This window comes from Marmota flaviventris, chromosome 5, assembly GCF_047511675.1.
Source record: "Marmota flaviventris isolate mMarFla1 chromosome 5, mMarFla1.hap1, whole genome shotgun sequence".
NCBI classification, from domain to species: domain Eukaryota; kingdom Metazoa; phylum Chordata; class Mammalia; order Rodentia; family Sciuridae; genus Marmota; species Marmota flaviventris.
Genome location: NC_092502.1, coordinates 84,087,829 through 84,099,993, shown reverse-complemented (window position 1 = coordinate 84,099,993; position 12,165 = coordinate 84,087,829). Strand labels below are relative to the sequence as shown.

At 36.2% G+C, this 12,165-nt stretch overlaps 1 pseudogene; it reads left to right on the top strand.

Moving 5' to 3' along the window:
* The first annotated feature begins 9,665 nt into the window (after positions 1–9,665).
* Positions 9,666–10,716, top strand: LOC114086597 (anamorsin pseudogene; annotated as a pseudogene).
* Positions 10,717–12,165: the final 1,449 nt, after the last annotated feature.

Below are 12,165 nucleotides of genomic sequence, written 5' to 3'. Positions count from 1 at the left end.
TTGTGTATGTGTGTGTGTGTATATATATATATTACTTTGTATATCTCAGGAAATCGTCCTCTTTTCTACTGTCTCATCCTAATCGTCAGAAAGTCTTATTAAATTTTATGATGGCTCACAATATATATTGGAATGATTTTATAATTTTGTGTTTATTTTATCTCATAATATTGTATTGATTAATAATACAATATATTACATATATTTGTGATTTATAACAATAGTTTAAAACTTTGGCTATAATCTCATTGCCCATTAGAATAGAAACGACTGACCTAACTACGTTTTTACCTGAATGTGAGAAAAGGATCTCAAGTTTTAAGCATAATGGATTATTTTCTAACACACTTTTCCAAACTTAGAAAAATATATTGTTTTCTTAAGTCTCCAGAAATAGTACTTTCCATTGAAGAAATTTTGATTTGACTAGATAAAGTAGTTTAGAGTAAATACAGCAAGCAAAGAATATTAGAAAACATACCTTAAGGAAGTGAACAAAATATAGCAAAATTCTATTTTCTTTTCAGTTGTTTTTCTTTCTAGACATGAATATAAGAGAGAAACTCTACGACCAGATAAAATTTCATGATGTTACTTTATTCTAATCAGATGAAGAAGTTGGTAGATATGACCAAAAATATATATGAAGACATGAGAAGTGAAAAAAATTGTTACCAATATCTTGAAGACAAAATAGCTTTTATGGGACTAAATGTTTTTATTTAACTATTTTTTTTCTATCAATTTCAATTATTCACATATATTTTTCAAAAGATTATTTTCATTTATTATTCCTTACCTTAAGTTGACAATACAATTTTGGATTTTTTTTAGCTTTTTAAAAAATTTTTATTTAGTTGTTGATGGACCTTTTTAAAAAAAATTATTTATTTATATGTGGTGCTGAGAATCAAACCCAGTGTCTCACACATGTGAGGCAGGCATTCTATCACTGAGCTACAACCCCATCCCTGGAATATCTTAAAGTGTCTCTAAATACTTCAAGCATTCATCATAAAGCAAAAGACATCCTAATTTGAGGAATTTAAAATAGTTTATGTTATTCATAATTTAAGGACACCACAATAATAACATAAATAAACTACACAAATTCTACCCATTACTATTCTAAATTCCTTTAGTCTCTGAATTTCCAATGAAATTAGAAAGCACATATGAATATTTTAAATATACATGTACTATATCTCTAATGAAAGACTGATTTTTGCCTTATAAATTGCATTATACACTAATCACTCTAATAAATGTTGAGGGTTTCTTATGCAGATTTTTATGAATAAATCTTCCCATGTTTGAATAATTTAGGTATTTTGGCAAGTACTTTTTCTACTGTATTTGACTTGTCATATGTGTCAAAATATGATTGATAAGCACATCAGCCATGACTAAATAAGATGACATACCTAAGAGTTTACTGCAGAGTCTTTTTATCACTATGACTATGATAATTTTAAAAAACAAAAATGAAAAATATACCTTTTAATTTTGTGGGGAGTACCGGGGATTGAACTCAGGGCCACTCAACCACTGAGTCACATCCCCAGCCTTACTTTTTTATTTTACTTAGAGACAGGGTCTCACTGAGTTTCTTACTGCCCTGCCATTGCTGAGGCTGGCTTTGAACTTGTGATCCTCCTGTCCCAGCTTCCCAAGCCACTGGGATTATGAGTGTGCAACATCATGCCTGGGGAAAAATACACCTTTTAGAAATATTTTGTTTTCATGTATTTATTTATTATTGAATTTAATTTTGTAGATTTCAAAATCACTGAGATTATTTGTTCCATTTATTTAATTTTCAAACTTTATTTCCATTAATAGTAATGTGAATTTACTAAGTTCTAGCTTTAGAAATGACAAATAAACAATAGCAAACATTTTTGTCTACTCTTCAAATATATATGAATATATATTCAAATATACATGAATAAACACTTGAATATATATATATATATATATATATATATATATATATATACACACAAATATATGTCTTCATAAACATGAAGATTACCTATCTTTTTTTTTGTTATTAGCTACACATGACATTTCAATGATCTTGGCAAGATTACCTATCTTAAAGTTAGTTTTTTACACAAATTAGGAAATGAAGACCTGGAGACTTGAAATAACTTGGCCAGAATTAACCAATCAGCTAGGTAATAAATTTTTCTCCAATTTTTTTTATAAGTTGGCTTTTATATCTTTATATTCTTTTTATTCTTTCTACCAAAAAATCAAACTTAATAATATTTTATTGTACATTTATATAGAACGTAAGTAAAAAAAAAAATGTTACTACCCTTGCTAATTTGAAGTACCCTGGATAACCCTACACAATATTCATCAAACCACATAGTTGGGATATGACATGTATTAATTTGAAAAAATAGGGTAGGGAGCAGAAAGAGGCCCACTTTTTTCAGTGTGTCAGTTGTGCATTGAGGCAAAGCAAATAAATCAAAAATATTGTAGCTTGGGGTTGTGGCTCAGAGGTAGAATGTTCGCCAAGTATGTGTGAGGCACTGGGTTCAATCCTCAACACCACATTAAAAAAAAACAATAATTTTTTTAAATTGTAGCTTAAAATAACTATTCATTAATTTTCACAAATCTTTGGTCTAATTGGGTGATTCGTCTGTAATTTTCATTTGCATTTCTTCATGCTTCTGTATCCATGTAAGGGACTGACTATGATAACATTTAGGATGTCCAAATCTGTCCAGGTGTCATTCATTTTCAAAGAGATTTGATCCATGCTGGGCTTCCTCACATATAATATCTATATTATAAGAAAATGAAAGATCTCCTCATCAGCTCAGGAGGTTTACACCATCATTTCTACCACATTCTGTATACTCAAAGAAGACCTAACACTGGATTCAAGTAATTATGGAATCTAATTAGCCTCTTTGTAAAAAGAAAGCAATGGCACTATTGTACTGAGATTTTCAAGTCAGGACATATTTGCAATAATAATGTTGATTTTAAAGAAAAATGCAAAGTGGTATGTTTCAGACTTAATTTTAATGAGATAAAATTTTCAATATATATTCTATCCAATGTCTCCTTTCTCTCCGTTCCTCAGTGTTTCTTACTCTTTCTTATTGTGAGATGCCTTTAAGGCTTGACTTTATTCTTTGTTATTCTCTTTATTTTTCCATTTCTTTGAAGTATTTTCTACATCCCTGTTTCTTGGGAATCTATAATGTTAACTTTTAAAGCCATTTCAAATGCAAGTTAATGTCAATGTACCACACACTAAATGTCAAAAACCAGACACATCTTCACAGAATTCCTAAATCTCTATCAGGGAAATCTCTCTTTTTCTGGTTCCCTTTAATTAAATACAGAATAATGGTTGTACACTTAGCAAATTTACTTTTTTTTCTTTAAAAAATCTTATACAGAATCTCATAAGTAAAAATGTAAACAAGGTGATCATTAAGCTGTTTATTAATACAATACATATTTACAATCATTTTAATCAAGAAAATTCAAGATATTTAGATAAATTTTTTAAAAACTGAAAACAAAGATGATCAAAATACAGTTGTTTTGTGTACAATAATCTATAATATAGTGTCTTTTTATTTTGCTTTCGTTTCATAACATAGGTAGATTCCTCAAATAGATGAACACCTACAAAATTTCAAGTTACAAATTAACCTGACATAACTTGTATAAAATGTGTAAAAGAAAAATTTGGACTTCAAAGTTAAATCACTAGCAAGATTAAAATTGCTGGCATTACTTGAAATAAATTTGAAAAATAAGTAATATTAGGCAAAAACATCTACAAGACACTATATTAAAGACATAATTTATCTTTACTTTTGTGGATAATGATTAATGCCCTGACTTTTTATGATGATTGTATTCAGGCAAATTAGGAAAATGATTTGCAATCAATGTTTAAGATCATCCCTAGAGCTTGGCTACTGCTCCTGATGGTTGCAAACATTGGCATCAACACTGTGGTGCTGGTTCTATAGGAATGCAGGGTGCAAGAGTCAGGATACCATGGAGATTTCCACCAAGATTTCAAAGGAAGGTGTGGGGCGTGAAGTAAAGTGCATCAGGATCAGAGCCCTTGTAGGTCTACCCTGAGAGAGGGATGCATGGAGATTTAAGAATGAATCTGAAACAACAGTGGAGACCTCTGAGATTAAGAGATGCCAATACTGTGGAATGTTTTCTAAGGAAATATGCAGGAATTGAGCACAGATAAGCCAACACATAGACCATGTGACTATAACCAGCACAAGCATAGGAGTGGAGCTAAACAAGCCCTTTAGAGAGAATATTCTGATGTCATGTGCTCCAGATGCTGGATTTGAAACTATAGGCCTTGTTTGCCCAGCTGAATTTTGGTTCTGCTTTGGTCCTATCTCTTCTTTTCATGGCCTTATGCAGCAGAATAACCCGGGGGTGACGAGCAACTTGTGTAGATCGATACAGCAGGAGCAGGAGTGGGAGCCGTTTACTGTAGGACAACAGAGGGATATTTATACATTCCACGCAGCTTATCTTAATTAGCATAAACTAGATACAGCAGTCAACCAATAAGAAATCTCCACACTTAATGGCTCTCTGGCGTTACTTCACAAACCACTCCCTCTGGCATTTTGCCAGGCGCCATCTTGACTTGTTTACAGACCCTAACATTTCTCTGGCAAAATGACAGGTGCCATCCTGACTTGTTTACAGACTCTAACAGCCTTAATTTTCCATTTTGGTAAGGAAATGTTTACTATATGCCATAATATATATATATATATATATATATATATATATATATATATATACACACATACATACATATCTATACATACATATATATATATATATATACACACACATATTTTTATGCATATATATATATATATATATTGCTTTTGAATTTTACAAGGGCTCATGTTGAGAGTTTCCTTTGAGTCTCAGAGGAGACTTTCAATTTGAACTTTTGGGCAATCCCGGAATTGTTAACAACATGGGGAATCTTTAAAATGAAGTAAAAAGTGTTTTGCATTGTAATATGGGCATCAGTTTGGGGGACAAGGGCAGAGTATTATGATTTAGCTATGAGATATCCCCCAAAAGCTTACATGTGAGGCAATACATAAAAGTTTAGAGTTTAAACTTTTTTTAAACTAGAGATTAAATTAAAAATGCATTAATGCACTTATAGAGTTTAACTGGGTGTTAACTATAGGCAGGTAAGATATGACAGGAAATGGGTCACTGTGAGTGTGCTTTGGAGTTTATTTATTCTTTGTTGAGTAAAATATTCTCTCTCTGCTTCCTGGTGGCTATGTCCTTGTCTGTATTCCTCCACCACACTCTTCCACCATGATGTCCTTCCTTACCCTGAGCCCTGAGGAATAGAGTTGGCCATCTATGAACTGAAACCTCTGAAGCTGTAGCCCCCAAATAAACTTTTCTTCCTCTAAAACTGTTAGTCAGATCTTTTGGTTACAACAGTAGAATAAATAAATAAATAAAAAGATGACTAAACAAATCTGCTAACTTATGTACATACATGTACATTTAATCCTTTATAAATGTCTCGTATCTTGACAAAGCAAAGTAAGAACATAGATTATAAATTTCCCACTTTTGTATCATTGGTTTCCTTAAAGAAGGGGATTTTACTCTATGGTGGATCCAGTGTTTTTTAGTCACATCCACACTTGCATATGAATTCTTTAAATAAATTCTTCACGTCTCAATGAATACCTTGAAAAGGCTCTTTGGAGGCATGTACAAATGAAAATTAAGATTTAAACCAGTGTAAAAATGAATACTTCATTATTATTAGCAGTTAAAAATACATTGGAATATATCAGTAGAAAGCATATACTTTTGAATAAAGACACATATCCCTTTCCCTAGAAATGGAATCCTAACTTTACTTGCATATGAAACAGAGTTCTTACAGGTTTGTGTGTGATTTTCTCAACTTGGGTAGCTAGATGCCTGTGTATCTTAACAATTGCATCAGTATTTTACTAAGATAGCATCTTACTTAGATGCTGATACAATTGTTAAGATGAAAGGGCAACTACCTGCATCTATAGTGGAATACTATTTTACCAAAAAACCCAATTGACTGATGTACTATAAATGTTCAGAGAGATTAGACAGACATTGTCTCAAAAATTAAAATTAATAACATAAACCGATCATTTTGAATAATACCTGATGATAGTTGTTACAATGATAATTTTCAAACTTTCAAGAAAAAATTAAAAGCTGGAAAAACATGTGTGCCACTATGAACTTGACAGTTTTCTAATATCTAGATAATATTCTGATGAGCATACTGTGATGTCAATAAATGGATGATGAAATGTATTGATTTGTAGATTACCGGCCCAGTTACCCAATATTTTCCAAATAGCTATCAGATGATATTATGAAAGTGAGCATTAGTAAAAGGTAATTTGATTGCAAGACAGATCAACAGATTTCATGTTTGTTAATTGTTGCTATTAATTTTTGTTTAAGCTGATTTTGTTTGGTTGATTTCTTCATTGCAATCAATCTTAACAAATAAATCAATTATTAACTTTTGTGTTGTTTCAAAAAATCCACACACATATTAAAAGATTATTACTAAATTCTTCCCTTTTCCAACTTAATGTTTGTATAGAACCAAAACTTTCTCTTAATATTTTAGTCAAACAAGCATCAAAACAGTTTGAATGCAGAAGATATGAGAATCCAGACATTAAAGTGATTTGCAAAATAAAAAAAATGTAAACAATGTCACTTTCTTCAATATTTCATTTTTATTTTGGAAGAAAGCAATTTTATATAGTAGGTTAAATAAAACATGTTTTTTTAAATTAAAATCTAGACAAATGAATTCATCAAGTACATTAAAAAATGTATTTGTTTTAAATTTTAATGCTGAAAATACTAATATATATATTAACTCACAAAATCAAAGGCTTATGGAATTATAAGTAATTTTTTATTAGAACATTATGGTTATACATAGTAGTTGAGTTCATCCTGACAAACTCATACAGGCGTGGAAATCAATAATTGATTGTTAAGAGTGTGAAGAGTTTCTGTTTGAGAGCAACAACTCCAAATTTTCACCTATTTTGTATTTTATACTAATGTTCCTGTCATCAACCAATGTGTTTCATTATGTCTTTTCCGATGTTTCAAAACCCCTCTCTTTCACACGTTTCCACAAATTGTCCCACAGTATACCACACACCAACAACCAGATGGATCTAGGATGTTCCCTATGGGCCATGTAGCAGCAGCAGTCATGGAAGAATAGCAGCAACAAATAGTTTTGTTTATTTTGTTTACCTGGGTATCCTCTAGATTCTATTTGAGTTACTTTATCACTCATTTCATTTCTATCATAGTTCTTTGATGTAAATTCTTATGTTACTGGAATTATTTTAATTCTAAATAGACCCCAAAAAAATTTAAAATAAGGGTATGCAATTATTGAATATATAGCAAGAAATACAAAGGAAGGAGTTTAGGATGGATTTAGCCATTTAAAAATGTCAATGAGAACATCATCTTTTGCGATTCCTTTGTCCTTCCATTCTCAGTATGTTTGTTTCCTTCTCAGAGTTGCTTCCAGTGGTCACAACATTGTCCACTGCACATTCATGTGCCACACCCTCCTCTGACAATATCTCAAATCTCTCTTAGTATGACTAAGGAGGAAAATTGTTTGCTCAGGAGGAAAATTATTCACAGAACTACTGCCAACTTGTATGACTTCTTGGATTTCTTCAGCCATATTAAGCTTCTGCTCTAAATTAGCCATTGGGAAGGGTGACTAGTGTAACCAAAACCCTTCTGACATGAGAAATATTCATTGTTTTCTGGGGTTGGGCCGATGCCTGCTGGGCAAATGCCTGCTGAACAAATCCTGTGTTTTTTTCACCCAAGAGAAAGGGGTGAGTTGTTGCTCAGGTTATATATTTATTCTCACGTTCTGTTAGGATGCACAAGGTCTCTGGATCCAAGAACAGATCATTACACACAATCCCCACAGGATAAAAGGGTGAGACCCTGATGTTACCGTGTGCTTGTAATAAAGAAGAACCTTGAATTTATGAGACTCAGAGGTTATATTGGGCAGTTGTCTCATCTGTCCCTCTTTCTTTGGGGAGAGAGAGCGAGCCTTCCTGGAAAGTTAAGGAGATCTGTTCCTGGGAGGGGATGGGCAAGCTCCAGCCTGCCGATACTGGCATGTTAGTGAAACAATCGAGGGGAGATGAACTTTCATCTATCTTCAGAGCAATACACCAGCTCCAGCTTTCAAGGCATGTTTGCTATAGGTCATCCTTTGACACAACTGTTTAGTGATGTTTGGTTCAGAAAACTCAGAGCAAGCACAAAATGAAAAAGAAAAAAATTGGAGAACTGTGGTCCAAACCATGTTACACCATGATTGTCCCTGCTTTACATATGGGATCAACAGATTTCTGCCCTGGCAAGGGACTAATCAGGTTAACAAAACTCTGCTCAAACCTATATAATTTTGACTCAAATATGATAATTCTTTCATGAATACCATAATACTTTCGGTAATTTGTGGCTAGGCAGAAGGAAAGAGAGTAGATAGGTGGATTCTGGAATTTTAAGTTAAGATTACAAATTACTTTGTCATTGTAGATATAAACTAACTCGTTGTTTGATATCTTTAGTGCTTTTTCAGACTCCATTGGGAATCATTTGTAATATTGAATACATATGAAAATATATTCCTGAAAGCAAAGAATAAATTAGGTTTCAAAACTACCTGTTTCAAATCTACTGACAATGTATAGCTAGAAACTTTTTCTCTCTTAAATATGACTTGAGAGAATACTTTTGATTATGAAATAAATGCCCTAATTTATATTATATTAGTATAAAGAGACATTTGTTGAAAAAACTGTCACTACATGTAAAATATTCACATGCAACCTAATTTTTCTGCCTTTAAACATGGCTGCCCTCGGTTGTTTAATATAGAAACTCCTACAGATATTCGTGGTCATGAAATGAAATATTGGAATTCTGTTTTTCTAATGAAAACTTAGGCAATTCAAATGTGCGATAAGAAGCAAAATAACACAAATTGACATATTGTTCAATCCTTCATAGCTTCTGGGATTTTGCCCTTGGTAATTCAGACTGTACTGTGCTGACAGTTTTTTAAGTTAAAGAGTTTGCTTTTGCTCAACTTGATGCCTGCTATCATGTGGAAATATTTTTCTGAGATTACTGAAAGTTACTTTTGGGTTTTGTGTTTAATTTCTAAGTATAACAAAGCATAAAAGAATAAAATTAGCCCACTTCCTATTTCCAGCCTCGTGCCTAGGTAGGAATGTAGTCAAGGTCGCTCCATGGAGAACCCTGGGGGTGGTGGGCTTATGCCTTGGGAACCAGGTGTGAGGGGCCAAGCCCAGCCCTGGACCTACTTGCCTGGGCTCCTGATGCTGTGGCTCCCTGTCCTTCCTGGGTTGTCTCCTTTGTCGCTCAGCCACCCCCGGGCACTGATCACTGAGGTGGCAAAGACCTCGGGCCATGGAGTCTGAGACCCGGTTCTACCTCATAGCCAACTCTTGTGATCTTGCATCTCTGAAGCTTTTAGGTCTGTCAACACTCGAGGAATGGCCTATTTTGGGATCTCAGCTAGCCAGGCTGTGGCAGTGGTCTGGGATAAGTCATCCCCTGTGGAGGCTCTGAAACATCTGGTGGATAAACTTCAAGTGTTAACTGGTGATGAAGGCCAAGTGTTAGTGGAGAACATGAGCCAGCTGTTGCCGTCTGCCCACAAGAAATCCAGCTTTGACATTATATTGTCAGGTGTAGTCCCAGGAAGTGTGACTCTGCACAGTGCCGAGGTTTTGGCTGAGGTGGCCCGCCTCCTTCGGCCTGGGGGATGTCTTTTCCTGAAAGAACCAGTAGAGACAGCTGTAGATAAGGATAGCAAAGTGAAGACAGCGTCTAAACTGTGTTCAGCTCTGACTCTCTCTGGTCTTGTGGAAGTAAAAGAGCCGCAGCGGGAGTCCTTGAGTCCTGAGGAGAAGCAGTCTATCCAGTGACACCTGGGCTGCAACACTGAGAGCCTGCTCTCTGTTCAGATCACAGGCAAAAAGCCAAACTTTGAAGTGGGTGGGTTCTTCCAGTCAGCTTAAACTTTCTATCACCAAAAAGTCTCCTTTGGTGAAACCTGCTGTGGACCCTGCCACTGCCAAGCTCTGGACCCTCTCAGACAATGACATGGAGGACGAGAGCATGGATCTCATTGACTCAGATGAGCTAGTGGATCCAGAAGATTTGAAAAAAACAGATCCTGCTTCCCTGTGGGCTGCTTCTTGTGGGGAAAGAAAAAAAGAGGAAGGCTTGTAAGAACTGCACCTGTGGCCTTGCAGAAGAACTAGAAAAAGAGAAGTTACAGGAACAGAAGAATGCCCAGCCCAAGTCAGCCTGTGGAAACTGCTACCTGGGCAATGCTTTCCGCTGTGCCAACTGCCCATACCTTGGGATGCTAGCCTTCAAACCTGGCAAGAAGGTGCTGCTAGCGATGGCAATCTTCATGATGCCTAGGAGGACCCATGGGACACATCTGCTCTTCCACCACCTCCTGTCCCTCAGATCCCACCACTGTGGCTCCTCCCACCTCCTTGGACTCTCTGGCTCTCCATTGCAAATCCCTTTTCAGGGTGGGTACTTGTAGACAGGGAAGCTGGCTGTGGGTGCAGTGGTGGTAGTGCAGCTGTTTCGATCCAAAGACCCAGGCTTGGTGGCCTGGCTTCCTGCAGCCAGGGCCTCTTTCTTCACCTAGTGTTAGGAGAAGGGAGCCTGCCCAGAAGAGGCCCCTCTCCTGGTGTTACAGAAGAACTGACCAGACACTCTCAAGCCCAGACATCCTTGAGTGTCTGGGCTCTGAGAGGAGCTCCAGGCCCTGCCCTGTCCTAAGCTCAGCCCTGCCATGTACCTGTCTTCCCAAGTTGGTGGTTTACTTGATATGCAGTTTTAGTGACAAGTCAACTGTCTCATGTCTCAACACCAAAGGAGTCACTCACAAGTTACTGTGATCCCATCCCATGTCTCTCTACCCCTTCCCCTCCCCTCATTTTAGTGTTGCATTTGTGTCCCGTGTCATTTCTGTTCCTCTATAGGTATTAAACTTGCATATTTCTGTGTATCCATTGTAAAGAGAGGCTCTGTATGTGTGTGTGATATCTGTCACAGACATCCACCAGTAGGGACCATGAAACTGTCTTTCTGGAGGAACTTGGTGTCTCCCCACAAATAGGGCCAGCGCTGTACTATGAAGTATGGCCTCTCTCCTCTACTGTGGAAGCGTCTAGGTTAGTAAGAATTTGGAGAGAAGTAGGAGAGCACTCTAAACCAACTGAAGTCTCTGAGCAAGAGACCCCTTTATTCTCCTCATGACCCACCCACACAGTTCTGGAAACCAATCTTGCCAAATATTTGAAGAGATTGTGTGGATTTAAAAAGTGTTGATTCTCTCAGCTTGCTTTTGCTTACCCTGGTCCACACTGCTGGAGTTATGGCTATGACTAAATTCTAGCTAGATTCCAAATCCTTTGAGGGAGGCAGAGTTTGGAGACAACCATTGGCCCCTGCCCTGAGTGACCTTGAGTTTGAGCAAGACCTGTGAATGCACTAGAATCTTCCTTCTGGGATTAGGTGAGGTTTTGTGGCAAAAGTAAAAGGATTTTGCAGAGATAATTAAAATCCTGATGGATTTAATGAAAAGGAAGATTATTCTGAATGAGCCTGCCCACAGTTGATCCTTTAAAAGAACTTAGAGAAGGAAGAGCTTTCCTTACCCGCCTTGTAGGAATCAACGTGACAGTTTGAGAGGCCTATAGGGCAAGAAACTCCTAGTGCAGACAAGTCCGGAGCACACAGTCCTCATGAAAATGGGGACCTCCGTCCTTTGGAAGAACTGGAGTTCCAGGTGAGAGCACAGCCTGCGATGCCCTGATAGCAGTCTTCTGTGCCTGGACCTCATACAGAAACTGAGAATAGTGGCAGAGCACCTGCCTGCAATGTGTGAGGCCCTGGGTTCCCTCGCCAGCACTGCAAAATAAAATGGGTGCTTGTTTGATGTGGGAGAAGTTGAATGAGAAGAAG